Source organism: Pyrgilauda ruficollis, unplaced genomic scaffold (genome assembly GCF_017590135.1).
Source record: "Pyrgilauda ruficollis isolate IOZ18807 unplaced genomic scaffold, ASM1759013v1 scaffold16, whole genome shotgun sequence".
Taxonomy (NCBI): domain Eukaryota; kingdom Metazoa; phylum Chordata; class Aves; order Passeriformes; family Passeridae; genus Pyrgilauda; species Pyrgilauda ruficollis.
In genome coordinates this window covers 4,010,619-4,031,649 of record NW_024514764.1, presented here as the reverse complement: position 1 = coordinate 4,031,649, position 21,031 = coordinate 4,010,619, and the positions used below count along the sequence as shown (strand labels likewise).

Sequence of the window (21,031 nt, the reverse complement as noted above, 5' to 3'; positions counted from 1 at the left end):
CTACTTGCATAACAGCCTGTGCACAACCCCTTGAGATTTTAGAGTGGGATAAATATGTTTCAGACTGTGCCACTAATGTGACGTTTTAATGGTGTGAGAATGATAAACAAAACTTCTTAGAGATAGATAATAAATGATAAAAGTCTGATATACAATTCAAAGGCCCAAATAAACAAATCTGCATTGATCTTTTTCTGCCAAGAGTGGACTTCTCACCAAACCTGGTGATGGATGCAAGAGAGTTGAAAATGTTGTCACTTTTTCTGGACAATGAAGCAAAACCACAGAACTAACAGGAGAAGCAGCCAAGTTTAGCCACCACATTTGGCTACTTATATCCTATAAAAACACAGGCAGCATCTAAACAAGGATACAATTGTCATTCCTTTGTAAGAAAATGATTAGTTGCACTATGCTAATAACATGCTCTGAAGTAGCGAGGAATCAGAATCGATTTTCATGAAGTAATAATACCAGAATGTGACTCCACACTTCAGTAATAATATTTTCTGCTGTTAATGTGCAACAAAGATGTGTGCAGCCAAGGGATGGTAAATACAGATCCAGGGAATTATTCAGCATCTGGTCCAAGCCAGTTGCCAGTGAGGGCAGGAGAGGAGGACTCAGGAGGACACGTTCTGAGCTACGATGGCTTACGCTGATAAGAGAACTGGCTGGAAGTACTCCTTGGATGAGCTCATTTCATACTGTGAGCATGATGCTATCACAGAAGTGCTTAAAATGAAAGCCAACACAGAGATTCCCGTTATGTTGCTTGACTCAGAAAAAAAGAAAAATCATTTACACTGAAAGCTTTGTCTTCATTCTTATAACGAAGTGTGAGTTACACAATATGTCATCACAGGAATTGCATGTCCCAAGAAAAAACTCTTGATTTCATTTAATTTAAAATGAGACAGAACTGGGTCAATTTGATATACCATCATGACTGCTTTGTTTATCAACAAAGACCATGTACTATTGCCCATAACTCAATTTTAAGAGTATATTAACTAGCAGTTTTATAATCAAGATTGTTTTTACTACTGGAAATTATATAAGCTGGGACAAGGATAACATTCAGCATTATCAACTGGAAGGCACCAGAGTTATGATTTCTAGGCACAAGTTGTAATTGGATTGGAAGGCAAAGTTCAAGAAAACAGTAATACTCTTGTGTATTAACAGAAGGCCTGTTCTGCTCTGTAGTGCACCCAAGGCCATTTCCTTCCTTAATATTAAAATTCTAATCAGCCTTCATTTCATCTGCAAAAATTTATGACCTTGTCCATGTTCTGTGCATAGATTTAGAAACAAACAGACCTGGAATATGAGACCCAGCATGTTATAAATTCTCAATTCAACTATAAAAATCTGTACAAGCACAGGGGGAGAATGTTTAAAACACAGTGAGTTCCCCACTGTGCCACACAGTGAATTATTGCTATGAACTCTGCAAATGTCTAAGTCTCTAAATACAGCTGTATTAATTCCAGGTTTGATATTAAGATCCTAGATATCAAACCCCAAGGAAACTGGACCCACTGTAGAAGATATGAAAATTGAGAACTGTAACCACAAGAAGGAATTCTTCACAAATTTGCCTTCAGCACTGCTTTCCAAACTATGGGGCACTCGCTGCAAGCAATGTGCCTGTTTATTCTAAAGTGGTTTGTGAGAGCTGCCAGAAAACCTGAGCATGTTCTCCTAAGCACTGCTGCTGTTTAAGTCGGTGCCTTTGGCAGGATCTGTGTTTGAGGATTTCCAGAATACTGGAAAGTAAGCTGCTGCTTCTAAACAGAGAAAATAGTTAGCTCACTCAAACCCTTAGCTGTTGGGGTTTTTTTTGCTCCCAAGGAGACACCTCTGACTTGAGTATCATATCTCAAAATTAAGCCAACAGCAAAGACAAGGAAAAGGAAGTCTGGGAAACGGAACAAAAGAATGTTTACTCTGCAAGGTAAATCAGGGAAATGGCTAGAAGGGCTGAATTACAAATCTAAATGCTTGAGTCTCCAAACAAAACATTAAAACATCAAGCTCACTCTTCAAAGAGCAGCAACAAACCCTGAAGATCACAAGTGTGAGGGTACATCTCTTCATGCCTCGACATAGCTCCAGAGTAGGTATTTATGTCAAAACAAATGGGTGGGCCACTGAGAACTGTGATGGGGCACATCAACCACACCACTTCCTCCTTGTTGCAAAATCCCATTCTTCTTTTCTGTCTCAACAACACGTTCAGCCCACCTCCAGCTTCTCCCTGCTCCAGCACTACACCACTCACCATCCTCTCCACGAACGCCCTTCTGCAATCCTTCCCCTCTGGTGGAAGGTGCACACCTTCAAATCAGTAACCTCTGCTACTGAGGACAGACTGGACGGCAGCTCTGTGTCCCAGCAGCAGATCAGCTCAGAGATAACCACGTGCCATCAGGCAGGTAGCAGCACAGGAGGCAGTGCAGGTATCCCGGTGACTGGGGGTGGTGACATTCACACGGCTGCAGGCAGAAAAGTGCCCATGTTCAACTCACCAGGAGAGCCAGGGGCAAACACATCCCCTCCTGGGAGCTGGCTGGCCACACATGGTGCCATCGAGCTGTCAGCAGGGTACAGAAAGTGCTCTCTGGCCATCAGCTCTGCAGCTCTGACAGAGATGTGTGAAATGTCAGCTCTGTGTGTGTGTGAATATAAAGTCAGGTCAGCCTATAAGGCTGGGACATTGCACAGTCTAATATGGGATGGATTACATCTTAGGGTGCATAAATAATTTTCAATGACAATGTCAAAAAAAAGAAGGGATGTGAAGTGCAAAAAACTGCTCCAGCTGGTCATGGAACCACTGCTGAGGAATTCAGCCAAGTCCCTGGGCCACAGCACTGCCCCCAGACACCATCACCAGTTTTAAATCCAGAATGGCTCCACTGCCTTACACTAAACTCAGAACCAGTTTGTTGCAATACTCTGGGAGGGAGAGGAAATAGGAGGAGGAAAAGAAACCTCACTCAGTCCACACAGGTTGGCAGGTAGTAGAATCACCCAAAATCCATCAAGTAAAATTGCATGTTAATTGTAAGGTAATTTTCAGTATTTGAATACAATTTCCTCTGCACTTTTCCACTCCACAAGACACACCTGACAATTAAAAGCAACTCTGCGGGTGCCCTCACACTGATCCACCTGCACGTTACCAACACACAGGTGTTGATTTGCCAGACTTAGCATCCTGCAGATGCTGTTCCAGCAGGTGCTGCTGGGGCCACTTCTATTTCAGACTGCACAAGCAGTTCACTGACTGGCCAACAGCTCTAAAACTACATTTGGGAAAGCATCCCAGCTCCCAGACTTTGTTTAGTCTCTCTGAGCATCTAGGAATAATTAAATAAGAAAATTTAAGAAATACCACTACAAACAAGCAGTTGTAGAAAGTGGAAGTTAAGAATGTAATTAGATTATGACATTTATAAACTTAATAATAAAAAAAGAATTCTAAAAATTAGAGCCCGTAAATGAATCTTCATTTATGTAACAAGTAGTAAGAAAAATCTCATAGGACATATTAGCAACTGAGACTGACCTTCAGTGACTGGGATGCACAAGCAAACCCTCTTGGGTGATTTTTCACTTCTGCTGTGTCTCAAACCTCTTCAAAAAAAGGGTGGGTTTGCAAATGCTGGGGATTATTTGGGGGTTTTTGTATTTAACGGACTATAGCCATGGCAAATACTTTCTCTTTTTTTTTTTTTTTTAATTTTACACATCTAAAGCACACGATCAAGTGTGCTTAGAAAGGACACGGCACAGCTTTCATTCTGCCTGCTTACTCTAGATGAGTTACTCTTAAAAAATAATTTACAAAACAACAACAAAAAAAAAACTATAAGGACATAAATTTCAACAGAAGACAAAATGCCAAAAATAACAAGGAGTTACAGTATGCACACTGTACGTGTGAGCCTAGAACTGAAAAGTTTAGTCTCATATTAAAATGGACTAAATTAAGATTTCTGTAATGCAACAAGTTACAAAGAAAGACACTAAACTGACATTAATATTTACTGTTGTGGAGAGCAGACATACGGTAGTGAAGGCAGCATCTGCCACTTGGAAACCAGCTGAGTGACTTCAAACCTGGCACTTGTGCAAATCTGTGTGTTCTATAATCTAACACAAAAATATTAATTGCGAAGCATATAAAGTAGCATTAGGCTTGTCAGCCTTAATATTTTCTGGTGATTTGAATGGGGCCAGAGAGTAAGATAAGTATCTTTACAAATCCAGTTGGCTTTACTTCAAATGCAAAAGTTTCTAAGCTGCACAAGAACAGGAGCCCTGTAAAATCAAATTTTGGATGCAAAGCCAACCCAGTACTGCTCATCATCTTGTACTCTGAATCCTGTCTGCAGCAACAGTTTTTGGTGAGCTCACTGTACTCCCCTGAAAAACATTAATTTTGTAAGAATTTGGGGAGGTTTTTTTCTGTATCAGAGCTACATTAATCTCAGGGAAAATCTCTAATTATTGTATTTAAAACAAATTTTGATTTTTTAAGTTTATACTAATGAAATATTTTCATTGGCACTGATAAGTTAAAGATTACTGGAGCTTCCTTTGCAGCTTTTAGGGAGGTTTTTAATCAAGCTGGTCAGTATTCCCCATTTACCAGTGCAGATCAGCTTAATTCGTTTAGCAGCTAAAACTTGGAGCGAACAACGGTATTTTCAAAACAAATACATCAAGTTAAATTAAGCAGGGGCAGTTGTGGTTCGTCTGAATCATATGGCTCCAGATTTCAAATCTAAGCTAAGGAAATAGAGGTTATGACATCCTGCAGCTGCGACAAGTCGTGTTCATAAAGCAACATTAAATCAAGACCACTTGGCCAGTTCAGGCAGTTGCTTGTGTGGAAGTGAAAGATCTCATGGGAACATTAAAAAAAAGAAAAGTTCTGGTGTCCCAGCCAAACCCCCCTTCCTTCACTTAATGCTACCAGGGACTAAGTTTCTTCAGAGCAAATGACCGTGGAAGGTTGTTGCCAAGTAATTGCTACTGATTTATTTACATCCAATAACAGGGAACAGCAATCAAACACTGGGCAAAATACACAGGCGAGTAAATTACAAATGGTCCTCCCATGCTACACAAATGCCAAGTGCCTGAGGCTGCCCCTGGGTACTCTGGTCTTCAGAAAGATCCTTTGGGTGATTTGATTCACCACAAGGCCATGAAAATGCTCACGTCAGTGGCAGGGAGAAGCAGCTGGAGCTTCATCAAGGCAGTGGTGTGGGTGCTCCAAGTTAGGGGCACAGCACTACACAGATAATGAAGTTTTCCTTCAGCAGGGAGTCTCAGGAATGAAGAAAGGATTTGGTCTGGAAATGTTATTTTCCAGTCTCCCGTTTTGTAGCATTCATCCCTGGAAGTAAGGCCAGGTGTGATGGAGCTCTGAGCACCCTGGTCTGCTGTGTCCACAGCAGTGGGGCCCAAGTAAATGATCTTTAAGGTCTCTTAAAACCCAGGCAGTTCTGGGATTCTATGATTTTAAGATCTATTTATTGGTACAATAAATACTGATAAAATACCTGAGAGTTGGCATTTTCATTTAGAACAGATGGAAAAAGTATTTTCCAAAATTTTGTCAGAAAGTACTGGTGGCTGAAACATTCACTGCTCCCCTGAGTACCAGGGAAAAAAGTCCCTTTAGCTTTTCCCTTTTTTCTTCCTTTTTTTTTCCCCTTTTATTTTTTTAAGCAGGGAGGAAGCATGAAACAGCAGTACTGATTGAGACTTTCATGACACTATCTGGATGCCAGTGTCATGCTGTGTAAACATGTGGATCCATTAGACAATTGTTGGAAGCAGTGAATTCCAAATTTGATCTAGTGATAGGACTCCTGCTGTTTGGAAAAAAAAATGGGGTTGCAAAACCACACAAGGAAAATGCTTCAGACTTCTTAGGAAAAAAAAAAAAAAGCAAAGCACAGCGTGAACAAGGATGTCCTGGATGGCCTGCAGATCCTGACACACAGAAAAAAACACCTGAGCTCTTGGCTTTATAACTTTGTACAACTTTGTCCAACCTGAAAGGATAAAAACATTTGCATAGAGAAAAATTCATGTCCACATGCAGAATACGAAATATCCTCCTTGCTAAAGGACAATCTGCACCAGTGATTTATATCTCCTTGCACATTTCTTGTGCAAGCTCCTGCTGGAACTACAGCTGGAGCTCTCCAGTGTTCCCAGCGATGCTGCCTGGGGAAGGGAGTGGTACTTAACTGCCTTCCTTTGGTTTGTGCTGGCAAAGCAGCACTTCTTGCTTTGTAGTACTTAATGGCCTAAAACACACGTGGAAATTAACTCCCTCATTAGCTACATAGCTGCTACTTCTTATCACTTTCATTACTCTTAATTATAGCACTGCAGAATTTTATGTTCTGATTCAGAATTCTGCATGATTAATACAATACATGAATTATTTTTGTTAGAATATAAAACACAGGCCTCATGAATAAAAGTATAATTACACATGACCTTTGAAATCATACTCCATTCTTTAAGCTATCTAGAAATAACTATGCTCATTCTGCCCATGCAACAATTTCATTTCAAACTGATTAACCAGCATTTTTCATTCCACTCAAGTTGACTACATTAAAACAAAAACCAGTGAGTTCAGCTCCCAGCAAAACTGCAAACCCACTTTAAGGCTGTCCCTACAGAACTTGTTATTCATCTCCACAGACTTATAGATGTGAAGAACCCTGTGTACAGCTCAGCATTTCCATTATGATTCATGTTGTGATTTAATCTGAAACATTATTTACTACATAAAAGAAATTGTACTCCAACAGCAAGGATCAGAAAGCAAAAGAATCAATGCAGAAGGGCTACTGAGTAAGGAAGGAGGAAAGCAATGAGTCAGTCACACATTATCCTGCAGCAGGTCAGCAGTAGCAAAGCTGCTCTTTGGAGGCTGCTGGGTGACCACAGATCCTTTCTCCAACCCAGCCCTAAGAGCTCCAGGGGCACGCAGCAGTGGCCCGTGGAATGCAGATCTCAGCACTGCACCTTGCTGTGCATATAAAGAAACTTGTGGAACTTTGCCAGCTGAATTCAACAATTCCCATGTCTAATTCTAGCGATACCCGTACCCACATGGAGATGAGGCCACAGACACAACTAAAGCACTGGAGGACTGCATTACCCAGGGGGAGGCATCTCCTGCAGCCTGTGCTTACACAGCTGGAGCTCCCAGAGCTCCAGATGTGTCACAGCTGTGTCCAGGTGGGACTTCAGCAGTGACAGGCACCAGGAGAAGCTCTCCACAATCAGTTTCTGCTCTAAAGCATGGGGCAGCTGTCCCTCCACGTCCCTGAATGTGACTTAAATTTGCATGGAAGTATGAACAGAACAGCTGCTCCTTCTTTGCACGGATTTGTGGCAGATTTATTTTTGCTCTTGAGAAGTGAGGCCAGCCAGACTGTGATGAGCCAGCCACTGGTGCAGGGTTTTACAGCCACCAGAGTTGGTGGTGTTGGGCATTTCCACCTGTGTGGCACATCACAAAGTCATGTTAGCCATGGAAATCCCTTTCTCTTAAGATCAAGACCACATAAAAATAGTAAGAGTTTGTCCTTCTATTTACTATTCTCCATCAAACTATGAAGCTAAAATTGCAAACAAAATACTGGTTGCACTGTTTGTTTTTCTTGGGCCCTTAAATGCCAACCACAAGATGTCAAACAGAGGGCAGAGAGAGGCCAAGGAGAGCAGGGGAGCTGGGGAGCCCTGACTGGAAAATGTGGTAGTAACAACCATAACTGGTGCTAATAGTAGACAAAAAGTGCATCAGAATGAGATCAGATCTTTTACAGACCAGCTCTGCATCTCTCAATAAAACTTTAATACAAAAAAGAATGAAGTGGCACAGACAGCTATCTTAAAACATTTTTTTCCCAGATTAAGCATTCTCCTTACATCAAAATTCAGTCATAATTAAGTACCCTTGAACAAGTTAATCTTTCTTTTTAGTGGAAAACTCATCTACTCTTACTAAAGTTTGCCTTTCTCTACAAATATTACTGTTCAATCATTAATCTCAGCTCAAACCTCTTTAATTCCTTACATATGCCTGTTTATATTTTTTTTCCTACTACAATACATACAGAAATTAGTGCTTTACTTATTTTTTCTTCTCCTTTAGATAAGCTGCTTCTTATCTAAAGATATACTGAAATGGTGGTTACAAATTTTGAGTGGACAGATATATTACACTCCTTATAATGCAATAAAATATAATTCTCTGTATAATTCTCTATATAATTCTATTTCCCCACAGCGTGCAAAGGAGCAAACACACTCAGTAAAGTGAATTAATGTGACACTGTGTGCCAAACCCACCACTTTTAACAGTAACAAACCAAAGTGACATTTATTGTGGTTTCACATTACAGAACAAATATTTCATATCAAGACTGTTACATGTCGGTTTTAACCAACCAAGCATGACATTTTTAATGAGGAGAAGGAAGTTATGGTTCTATTTTTAGATCAATCTACAGCTTTTATTTAGGATCTTCAATTCACCTCACAAGTGTAAATAAAACCATCAGCCCCACTGTGAGGCACTACAGCATCAAACACCATGAACAATTATGTTACAGATTTTCTAATCACTGGATTAAAACACTGGGTATTGTAAATGCTACACAGAGATGGTACAGGGAGCTGCAAGACAAAAAAATGAAAGTGATCTATATTTACCAGATTTGATTAAATTTTGGTTTCATTTCTTGCAATCACCTAGAAGTAACTGTTTCATATTTTCTTTTTTTTTTCCTTTTCTCCTCCCAGTGGCTCCATCTCAGACTGACATTCTCCTGGGCTGCACCTCATGTAAGTAGAGCTGTAGCAATATGGTGTGATTATTACTGTGCATGCTTATTTCATCAATGTAAAACTGTGAAAATATTTACCAAAACTGGGACTTCTAGACCTGATATTGACTTCTGTAAAAAGGTACTGGATTACCAAGTCCTGACTGAAGACGTAGCTAAGATAAATGATACTAACTCTCAGATTTTCCTTCTCAAAGATCCCAGAGCTGCCACCTAAACAGTCTCATAAAGTCACATTCAATTTACTACATCTTTTTAAGTTTGTGAAATCTGGACTGTGTGGAAGTGTCCCATCAGCCTTGATGCACTCCAGGGCTCTTTGCCAGGCAGGGAAACCTCTGGAGAAACAGACTGGAAGCACATCAGAAGGTTTTAAATTGGCATCACTTCTGCAAACTGCTTCTCAAGCCATGTGAAGAAGGAATAGAGGCTGCAATGCCTTCCTGGGAGAGCATCCTGGCAGTTCAGCTTGCCTTGGAAGCCCACAGCCCACGGGAATGAGTGTCATTTACAATGAGCAGGGAGAGGGGGAAAGGCAAAGCCAAAGCCAAGCCCCTGTTGGCTCAGCAGGGAAAGTGCACCTTTAGGAAAGACTGCTAATCCAAACTTAATCTGTCTAGAATTAAAGGACAGGCAGAAAACTTCATCTTGTCTTCTTCAAGAGGCCAGTTAATTCCATTCATGTGAGCACTGATGGTGCAAACACCACCAATACCCTGAGGGGGTATTTGCACCCAACAAAAGAACATTCTTGGGTACAAGGGGTGGCACCTGCTCAGTGTGGAGAGGAACAGGGGACTTGGACAGCACAGTCTAATGAGCAAAGGATGAGAAGGCAGGAATGATTTAATATTAATTCCAGCTCTGCCAGTACCAGCTGCTGTTCTGTTTCTCTCAGCAGGTCACCTCATCTTTTTCATATTCTCCTATGTACAATAAACATTTTGGTGCCCAGTGTCCAACTCTCAATTTAACTTTCTAGTTAAATGCACTGCCTCCCTTTACTTTGATAAAGTACAGTCAGCATCAATAGTAATACTTCTTAAAAATATCTTTCCAACTATTGTGAAACAGGAGCTCACTGTTTATGGAGTACTTATTTTTTATGTCAGTTTACCATAGGGCCTCTTTAGCCACAGGCTTACAGCTGGAGGCCCCAAGGCATTTTTTGGGAGTGGAAACTTTTTGAGTTCAGCTCTTAACAAATTTCCAGCCTGCAGTATGTTTTTCATTAGTATACATGGTGTTATAATAAATGATGCACTTCCTCTTTCATTTTATGATTTTTTTTCTTTAAACATGCAACAATTTTTCTGTGTCTGTTTTTTATTACTTTCAATATACTCAACCACACTAATCTTAGAGACTGTGCATAAAAACAGAAAGGATATATTGAATAAGATATCAGCTACAGCAAGATAACCTTTTAAGGTTAGATTCTTCACTGAAGGCCAGTCATAAACCCATTACATGCATGCAGCTCCATGGGCAACCACTCTTTTAGAGGCTATTGTTAAAAAAAAATCAACAAAACTGTTACCCTAAAACCTAGAATTGGTGTAGAAAAGGCTCCTCCAACATACTCACCTGCAAGGTACTCAGCTACAGAAGTCTGATCCCACTGGCAAGTCTCCACTACACATCCCACTGTATGTGTGTGCCTGCTTTAAATATATATTTTTATATAGTTGATACACACACTTTTTTAAGACAGCCTTCCTTCTATATTTTTCCCTCTCTCCGTAATTTTTAATAAGAATGTATTCCTGGGGGCTGACAGCACCAGGAAATCCAGGCTATGCCAACAAGAAGAGATTCCAGTCAAACATCATCATGTCTGGCATACTGTGTTTCATTTACAAATCTTTGATTTCTAAATGAATGGCAGTTCAAAGTACACATGAAACACAGATACTTTCTGCTTATGTACATAGAGATTGTTAGAGATTAAACCACTTTTAATTAAAGACTTAAGCAGGTGTCAGTTCATGGTACTCTCTGAATTTGGTTTAAGATGTATGTTCCAGAGTTACCCAGCAGCACATTAAATACAAGCAGAATCAAACAGACTTTCCTAAACAAAGCCAAGAAAAGCTACTTTTTAGGAGGGTTTGAAGTTTGCTGCTACTGATCTGTCATTTATGGAACGCCACATACTTACTTGGGAAACATTTTAGAACACTTAAAAAATAAACAAACCCCCAGCAAACAGCCCCATGAGACAGAGCCCTGGGCCACACAAGATGTATTAATTTCAGTGGGGTTTTGCTGTGCCTCTGTTTATGCATCTAACTACCCAGAGTTAATTTGCAGTATCAAGGCCTAAACCCAATAATTTAAGAGCATTCTGGACTCAAATAACAAGAGTTTAAACATGGAAATGGAACTTCTTCCAAGTAATTTTTCTCTATGTCATACTTCAGTGAGAGCAATATGAAGGGCACCCTGTTTCTCCATTACTCAAAAATTCTTCATTTCTTTTTTTAAAGGAAAATTCAAAGATTAATTTAAAGCCATCTGATGAAAATACCTTAATATTTACCTTCATATTTTGTTGTAATATATAGTGAATTCAAGCGATTTCAGAAGTTATCCTAGATGCTTCTCATTTCAAGATGTTAAATATTGGCTCTCAGAAATTTCCATTACACATTGTCTGACAATATTTGCTGCTCTGGAGTACATGAACTGACTGTTAATTCTTACAGAGGTAAGGATAATAAAGTTTGTAGAAGTTGGGCACAGTTGACATTTTAGAATTTCGTATTTATTGCAAGTCCCTCCTTTCCAGGTCTATAAAGTAAGTGTAAAAAATGGTTAGAACTGCCAGATGTATAAATTCTCTCAATCCTTTCATCAGTTATGGCTATTCTCAGACTGGTCTCCTAATCACCCTTTAAAAATGAGGGCACCAGGACATCTTGGCAGCAGTATTACAGCTGACACCTGAGGACAGTAAAGGAGCACACCTGTAATCCTGGGATTTTATAACTAGTAAATCACAAACAGAAGTCCCAAACCCAAGAGCAGGACATTACAGAGCTGTGGGAAGGAAACAGCGAGGGAGGCAGAGCCAGGATCCACCAGCTGACAGTCAGGGGATGCAGGACAAGCAGGGACAAAGACCAGAACAAAGCTGCTGGCCAGCCAGGGCTGTCATCTGCAGCAATGAAGTACCAGCTACATCCCAAATGCTGCTTTATGGCAGTCACAGCACAGCTGAAAAGGCAGTTTAAAAGTGCCACAGGATGGTTAACATGAAAGCACAATTTTTGGAACTTCAACTAATCCCAAAGGGAAGACTGAGCACTCTTGTATAAACCACCTTTCCCTTTTGCCGTTACCTTCCCCTACTTTAATTTATTACAATATTGTATACAGAGAAACCTGGAAAATAAAAAATGGTAGAAACAAAGATTTGTTTGACAGCTTCAGCAATAAGGTACAAATCTGGACTAACCATGAAGGCTCAAATTACAAAATATCCACAAGTGCAACCAAGAGTTGCACATGGCTCCTGAATTTTATCAAATTGGCTGCAGACAGTGCAAGGAATGTCCATTAGCCAGGAAGGAAAAACGCCTAAATTCAGGTGAGATTCTTTTGTGCAGCTCTGGCAGGCACAGGTTACAAAGTGGGGCTTTGTATGGCTGCTCCACCTCCAGCTTTCTTTGCTGGGAGCTGGTTATGTAACTAACACAAAAGAAAATAACCATTTCTGGGTTGTTTTCCTTTGCAAGCCCTGGGCCAGGAGGAGCTGAGAGAATTCAAAAGCAGCTTCCCTTGTGTTGCTCTTTTGGGTGTTTCTCTTTGAAGTGGCACCCTGAGTGGCTGCTCATTCACCAGTTTTGTAGGTAGCCTTTAAAGCAATGTTTTCCACCCTTCAAGCTTAAGTACAGACATACAATTAATTAAGCCAAGTTAGTGGTGTTATTATTTCAGCCTTTTATTTCTACCTGGTGTCAGACTCTTAAGACGAAAGGACTCTTTGTAGTAGGATTTCAGACACTCTGGGGAAAATTATGAACTTTAAGACTGATCTGATCTGGTTCGTGCAACACAGGAACAATCTAAGGAAACCATTTAGCTACTGCTCAAAGGAAAATTCATTCTAAAATCCAGAAACAGAGTCAAACTTTGCAGTGTTACTGCGCTGTATTTAACTGATGATTTAACCCTTTGTTTTGACATACTATTTTTTAATCACTTTTTCTCCATCAAAAGAAGACTTAGCATAAAATATGGAATTCATGCAAAGTAGATTTCCTGGCTAGGAAATCTTTGGTAACAGATAAATGAACACTAACATGCCAAATGGCTCTAGTGCAACCAAAATTGCATCTATTGCTGCTTATAATTGTAGTGGCCAAACACCACATTACTGGTTTCCAAATATTTTCCTGGTGTGAAATGTTTGTACGCCAATCTCTTGCACTGGTGCCAAACTCCAGGAACATTCTCCAGGATGGTTTTAGTCCTTAAATTAAAAAAAAAATAAAAAAAAAAATCCCACATTATTAAGAATTACTAGGGAGAAAAGATCTCAGTGAATCCATCTTACCATAATGGCTCACTCCCATTTCCACACACTGTGTATGTTGTTTATTTTCATTCTTTGAGCATGGGATTTTGTAGCCATAATTATCTTATTTTCTCATAGTACAAACAGTCCAATTTTCATTCACTAAGGTCAACATTTTCATTGTATTCTTCCTCTGTTTTTTTCTTCCCTTTAAAATAGAATAGATTTATGCCATCAAAATACCTCTTGGGGTAGAGATTTATTAATAAATTGTTTTTTCACATGAGCATAGATCAAAAGTGGCAATAGTAAAATGAACAGCTAGAAGAAATTATGTTTTAACTCCTCAATCTTCAACCTCATCTTCAAAGATTTTTGTGCAACAATTTTCTCCAAAATCTGGAAGGCTTCAAGAAGTAATGTGCAGTCAAGCAGATTTTAGAAGCTGGTAGCACTTCATGGTCAGCTGACTGTGAAATCCTACTCACTACCACAGTCTGGAGCTTGCAAACTTTGTGCTTTACAACTTTTTTAAAGGCTTGAAGGGTGGGGAGACTGGAGCCAAGCATTTATTCAGGAAGCAAAGCATTTATTAATACCCTGGACTTTTTCCTTTCCTTGTGCTTTGTCCTGTGCTGCAAAGTGAGCTGTAGTGCCTTCAGCCTGTCCTGTAAGCTTCACAAAACACACCCAGAGGGTTAAAGCCCTTCCTCCCTCCCCACCACCTGAGGTCTGCAAAGGAAAGAGCTGCTGCAAGCCTGGTAACAGGAAGAGGTCAGGAGCTGTGTATTATATCCTGTATGTTTGGATTAGCCCACAATAGCTAAATAAACTGATCTGATGTCTAATGACACTTTCAAACAGTAGCTAATAAAATTAGCCAAAGTATGCAGAGACAAAAGATGCACACAGACACACCAAAGAACATCTCTAATACATCCACACAAGCAGTGACCTAATGGAATTTCAGTAGTTTGGCCACATCAATAAGGGTCAAATATAAAGGAACTCAAGTTAAAAAACCTGCTGACTGGAAAAGACAGATACTCCTGCCTTGCCCATTATTACCACTCCTACTGATATGCAATTATCAGGTTTTTGGCACAGAACCATGTTTTTGAAACAGAATCATGGTATTTTTGAAATAAAATGAAAGGCATGCTGCTGACATTAACCACAAGCTTGGAATACTTTGGGAGAGCTTCTATGAATTAGCAGGGTTAGCAGGTCTGAGGGATTTTCACTAAAAATCACACGAGGATCCTGGGTCACATCAGCAGAGGAAGGAGCTGTGCTGGAGGAGGTTCCCACTCCTGTAATGATGGAGCTGGCACAAGGAGGGCAACCCTGAGCTGCCCCAGCTAATCAGTGCACTGCAGTGCCCTTCAGAATGAGCTCCTCTCTTGTCCCACCTGGACACCAAGCAGGTGCCACTCGCTTTCTGGTGGCCCTCAGCAGAAAAGAGGCTGTGCCAGGGCTGTGACACATCCGGCTTCCACAGCCAGTTTCACCAGAGCTCATCTGGAACGGCCCTCAGGGAGAGCTGGGTGAATTCCTCAAACCAGAGACGCTGGTTCCGAGGAATGAATGTATGATTAATGGGGTTGCAGCACTGGTACATTTGTGGTTGCTTTTTTAAAGCTTTCCATCAAAGTTCTTGCAACCTGAAATACTGTAGCAGATGAAAAATGAAAGGGACTCAAAGCTGTGCCCATATAAAAGGCAGTGCTAAAGCAGCTAATCTAAAATGTGCAAATAAGTCTTGCTTACCTCAGCTGATTTGCACATTCACTTTCATTTTTTATGTAATTACCAAAGCATTTTCAGACTTGTTATGACCAAATATGAACTTGCTGAATATTCACACCAAGATGAAACAGAAATAAACAGTCTTGAATGAATCCCATTAATACTACACCTTGCTTTACACTTAAAACAGTAACTGGAAATGAGAAGGAATGTCAGTGGGGATTGGCTTCATTCTGTGCAATGAACCAGGAGATCTTAGCTCAGTCTCTCTATCATGAACCACCAACTGCTTGCATTCCTTTGAAGGCACCAGCTTAAGATAAAAGTATACTGAGGAATATTTCTGATAATCCTTTAGATGAATAACAACTCTTTATAGACACTCTGCACATGGGTATGAAGGGCTGAAACGCACACACTAATTCACTAATATTATAGTGATGCTCCAATGAAACCACTTCAGCTCATAAAAATAACACTCTGGCAACCACAGTCCTGAATAACTACTTTCACTTTAACCTTGTGATTTGTTTAATCCACCTGAATCACTGACTCTGCCTAAGTTACTGCACAGAGCACTCCTGGAAGATGAACTTCTAAAAGTCATTTCAATGTAGAACAAAATTGAACAGAACTTAGGTTTTGGTCTTATTTAACTTCTCTAAGTAAAAAATACTACTACAATTGTCTATCAGTTAGATGTAGCAGCATGTTAGGGACATCAGCTCCTTTAACATATAATGACTTAAGCATCTGAATCACTACAGATTATCCTGTAAACAAAAACCTGCACTGTTCATATCCCATTTTCATATTAACAAAGTTGCCTGTAATTATGAACTTTAGGGCTGTGCATTAACTTTACAGAACCACCAGCCATGAGAGACATAATTGGGGTAAGATGGACAGGGAACTGCCATATTTAATTCAGTGCATGAATCAACCAAAAAGCATTCAACAGTACACTGCATCTGAAAATTAATCTTGTGAGGAGGCCTCCAAGGCTTCTGTGATCACTGCTGCTTAGTGGTGACCAAAAAAACCTGCATTATGTTCTCTTTGTGTGTTTCACACTCACACCAGACACCTGTCCAGCTGCACCTCTATCACGAGCACAGCAAAAATATCTGGCTTGTGCTTAAAAGTGTTTTAGGTCTGGGCTAGTTTATCTGGCAGGTCACGGAAGAGGCTCCACCTTCACTGAGGTTTGTGCTTGCTGACTTTACAATGAGGCAGAGTCAAAAAATAAGTCACTAAAGTAAGCCTCAACATTTCCCTCAGTCCCCTTGCAGCTGTGTGGCCAGGACCAAGTCTCAGCACAAAGCCCCATCCATAGATGGGATGGATCCTTCATTCATTTTAGGGTTAATCTCCTTTATGGCTGATAAGTAGAACCATATCTGAAACTTCACTGCTCTGGGGAGGCCAGAAAACACAAGAAATATCTGGAAAAGTTCTATAAGTATGGGTATTGTTGAAATGTGCTCTATGGTCAAAGCACAGAAATGTCCTCTGTTCCACAAGTTCCCCAAGTAGCTCCAGGTGACCAACTACCACTTGTTACTACAAGCTGCAGTTACATCATTGTGTCAGGGATTCCGTATCTCTACACTCAAACAAACCTTGCAGAAAGTCTGCTGGACAAACCCAACCAGGAAAACGGAAAAAGTATTAGGTTATGGGCACTGCAGCCTGAAAGAAGTGATGGACTGGCAGGGCCTATGAGAGCAAGCAGTTGCCTCTATAAAACCAGGAGAGCAGCAGACTCGAAGGAGCCACGTTATTACCTCCTGCTCTCCCTGGAGACCAAAGGAGTGCTATTCCATCTCCCAGTCTCTGCATTTTTTCCCTGCAAAAAGCTGATACACTAAAGTTTATGAGGTCTGAATTTCAAAAGGAAAACACACTTCCCCTTCAATTCCATGCCCAACTGTCACTGGTATTATCAAATGTAAATCAACAACACAGCTTGGGTTTTCTTCTCTGTGCTTCAAAATACAAACCATACATAATGGCTTAACCAAATGAGTGATAAGTATGAAATATTACAAACCATAAAAAAAGGAAAAGTAATAATCCTGGGCTGCCCCACACTGTCTCCTCAAAGAAATATTACTTCAGAGATTAAAAAAGTGCTTGTTTATTTAACAATTTGACCAATCTCCAGCAATAGAAAATCTAATGGAAAATACTTAGAAGGGACTTACAAGCAGAGCTGCTGTGTGATAGACATTGTAAATAGAGACTTGGGGGGGTTTAACTTTAATATAAACAATAGAAACTTAGCCAAAGGGAACAAAAAATAACTGAACTAAGACAATACGTAGATCATAAATACCAACACTCAGTTCTCAGGTGTTAACCTTAGAGTCTATCTCAGAGTCCTGTTGTGAAGTTTTAGCTTCTAAGAAACTGCAAAATTAAAAATAAGCAACTAATGGTATAAAATAACAAAACACATTTATATTACATACACTAAAGAAGATTCACATCTAAACATGACAAACAAGTTCTTCATTCATTTTATGGGCCAACTCCTTTATGGTTGGTAAGGAAAATCATGTATTAAACCTTACTTCTTTGTGGAGGAAGGAAAACACATAAATTATTTTTTCATCACAGTTTAAAAAGGCAAATTATTTAAGGACTATTTGTATTCAACCTAAATAGATGGAATCATGATGTTACAGGCTTTTTATTCAAATGCAAAGAATTTACATTTACCTACCACCTCATTGAAGTCAGATGATAGAGCAGCACAATTTTCCTTACATGATTTTCCTCCCCTAATTAAAATGTTTCTTCTGAATGCTTAAAAGAATTCTGAGGTTTACAGTTTTTTTAAAGCTCGCATTGGCTCTTTTTCAAGCCTAATGTTGGTTATTGTCTAAATCTCCAGAGGCCAAGTGGATGTTGCAGGGTTTTGGTAACAGCATTGAGTTTCTGGGGTGGGGGGAATGTGACTCTGGGCATTCCCAGCTGCGATGAGCAGCTCTGAAGAAAATCACATCTCACTAACATAATATTTTTGTCAGCTTGGCTCATTGTGGCCATGACTCTGTTAATGTACACAGAGTAGCAGCTCCCATTGTCAAATTATTTTCCTGCACCAAAGCTCTCTCTGGGTTTGATGCAGCCGCTGTTTGTCTCCTGTTATGCAACAACACCAAAGGCTGAACTGTTCCCCGAACCGCAGCGTGTCCTTTCCCTCTGTCCTTTCCAAAAAAAGACCTCTCCAAGCCCTTTCACAACCAGGGGCAGGGTACACAGCACCGTGCCTAGGGCAGGATCAGGCCCTGCAGCTCCAATGAGAGCGTGTGGCTGCAGCTTAGGGGATTATGAGCACGTATGTGCAGGGCAGGCACAAGTGCCCACAGTGCCCAGTGCCACGCCGAGGGCACCGCGGCCACAGCGGTCCCAGGGTTTGCTGTGCCACAGAAATGAGACACTGCGCTCTCTGCTGAGCTCACTCACAGAGGGGTCTGCCTTGAGGGGCAAAATGTTTCTGCCAGCCATCAAGGGACAGCGAGGCAGTGCCTCCCAGGTGAGATTTTAAGCAGTTCTCCTTTTAGATTGCCTTCGGTTTTTAAGAGCCTGGAAAGAATTTACATAAATGCATCTAAGCCTTGCATCAGTAGAAATGAATAGTGCCGTCATTAGAAAACAGTGTTTGGGTTTTAGATAACAGTTCTTTAGGGAAAACATCACTGTTTGAATTTGTCACACTCCCACTTTTATCTGGTTGGCCAAAACAAAGTTATAGTTGCTTTTCTTGTGCATATCAATTTTCATGCACATTAGGCTAGATTTCTCACTGTTGCTTTAGGCAATATTTAATTTTTTTTTCTTATTGCTCTGAATATATAAGATGTCTATGTTTCTGTATATTAAATCTAGAAGTATTACAGAAGAGAAGTATAGCAGAGGAATTGATCAAAAGTTAATCCAATTAGTCTTTAAGAGAGAAAAAAGTTCTCAGTGAAAGTGAGATCCTTAAAAACCTTTTATTCATAGGATAGTAAGAAACATGCAGCAAATCATACTGTGAAATATTACTGCAGAGCAGATAGACACAGCAGTAACTAATTAACTAATTAATCACAATTAAGTTGCATTTTCATTTATATTATAAGAGCAGGTGAGCCAAAGGCAAACTTCAAAGCACCAAAAATTTCCTCCAAAGGCAAACTTCAAAGCACCAAAAATTTCATAACTGCTTTCCGCAGAAGCTTTGAATAAGCAGAATGACTGCTGTCCTTTTAGCCTCCATAAGCATTTTTAACTACACTAATCACTGTGATTTTTGCAAATCTGTTTTCTACTGTATGTAGCAGAACACCTACTTTCCCTTAGGGTTCTGTCAGCTGAACTTAACTTTGTTCTGATAGAAATGCTAAAGCAGCATAAAAGGCAGCACCCTATTTGTCATGCCAGCATCACAGCTGGCAAGGGTTTGATTGGCTCCATCATTTAAATCTAAGCAGAATTCCATGGATTTCTACACAAGTCAGACTGATTCTGAAATGATGCAACAAAGTTAATCAAATGTCGGGTCAAAGTGATGCATGTAAACATCAGTGTTTGTGATTAGCACATCAGACTGATCAGGCTGAACTCCTGCATGCAAGATCTGAACACCAGATAAGAGGGTATCAGAATATTCTGCATATTTTCCACAACAGCCACAACAAGTAAGCTCATTTAGGTGAAGACAGACCAGCAGGCTCCAGTGCCCCCCCTACAAACTGTGCTTTACTGTTCTCAGCGCCCGGTGCCTGTGTGGCCTCTGTCAAAACAACCATTTATCAATCATTAGTAAGAAACTGGCTCTCTGACAAACTAATTACTCCTCAGGCTTCCACCCATTAGCACAGGAGGAAGCAGATTATACATTTATTTTTGTGGTGTGCTGACCTCAGCTGGGCACCAGGTACCCAGCAAAGCCACTCTCTCACTCCCCTCCACAGCTGGACAGGGAGAGAAAATAGAACTCAAGGCTTGTGGGTTGAGAGAAGCAGAGGGAGAGATCACTCACCCATTACCATCCTGAACAAAACAGACTCAACTTACAGAAAAATTAATTCATTAACCATCAAATTGGAGTAGGGTAATGAGAAACAAAACTGAACACCTTCCCAAAAGCTCGCCATGCAAACCCAATATATCAGGGCTCCTGCAGTAACAAAGGTGCCACAGAAGTCGTTTTTGCTTCCTGAAGCAGTCAAGACTTATTAAAAACAGCATGTTACCTATGAAGGACACTAAGAAATCTCTACAAAAAGTCTGTTCAGATTTTTAGAGTTAATTGCTGTATGGCATGTGAATGGATACACTGCAGTTAGTAAGCACTAGTATTTATTTCCACGCCATTAATGTGGCTGTAGTTCCAGGAATTTGTACAAATCTTAACCATGGCTTTCCAAAATACCAGGGAATGGATGCAATGTGAGCAGCAGGTAGTAGACTCCAGGTGTGACTTCACAGATGTTTTTGTAATGGGAGGCTTTAGGTGTAACGAGTCCAGGTATACAGAGGTCTCAGACTCCTTTACACATTTCTTCCCACAAAATTACTTTGGAGGTTTTTTTTTGCCCGTGGAAATATTTGTCCAGCCTCATGTTGCCCTGGAAAAACAATACCCATTAAGAGTACCTGAGGAAGCATCCCCACCCACAGGTCTGTGGAAGGATGATCAAGGACTTAAATGAAATCATCAAATACTTAAACCTGTCAAACTCTTGGTCAGCATCCCAGAACAGAACGTGCTTAAGGGTTATTTTTAAGTTTTATATATATATATATATATATATATATATATATATATATATATATATATACACACCTGCAGGGGAGAGTCTCA

General features: G+C 40.2%; 1 protein-coding gene across 1 annotated transcript in view; it reads left to right on the top strand.

Annotated features, from left to right (window-relative positions):
* The window catches only part of GPR146 (G protein-coupled receptor 146), a 49,283-nt gene that overhangs the window by 13,270 nt on the left and 14,982 nt on the right, over positions 1-21,031 (top strand). The window contains exon 2 of the mRNA XM_041462463.1: positions 8,857-8,898. The gene's annotated coding sequence lies outside the window, so the exon portion shown is untranslated. The remainder of the gene's footprint in view (positions 1-8,856; positions 8,899-21,031) is intronic.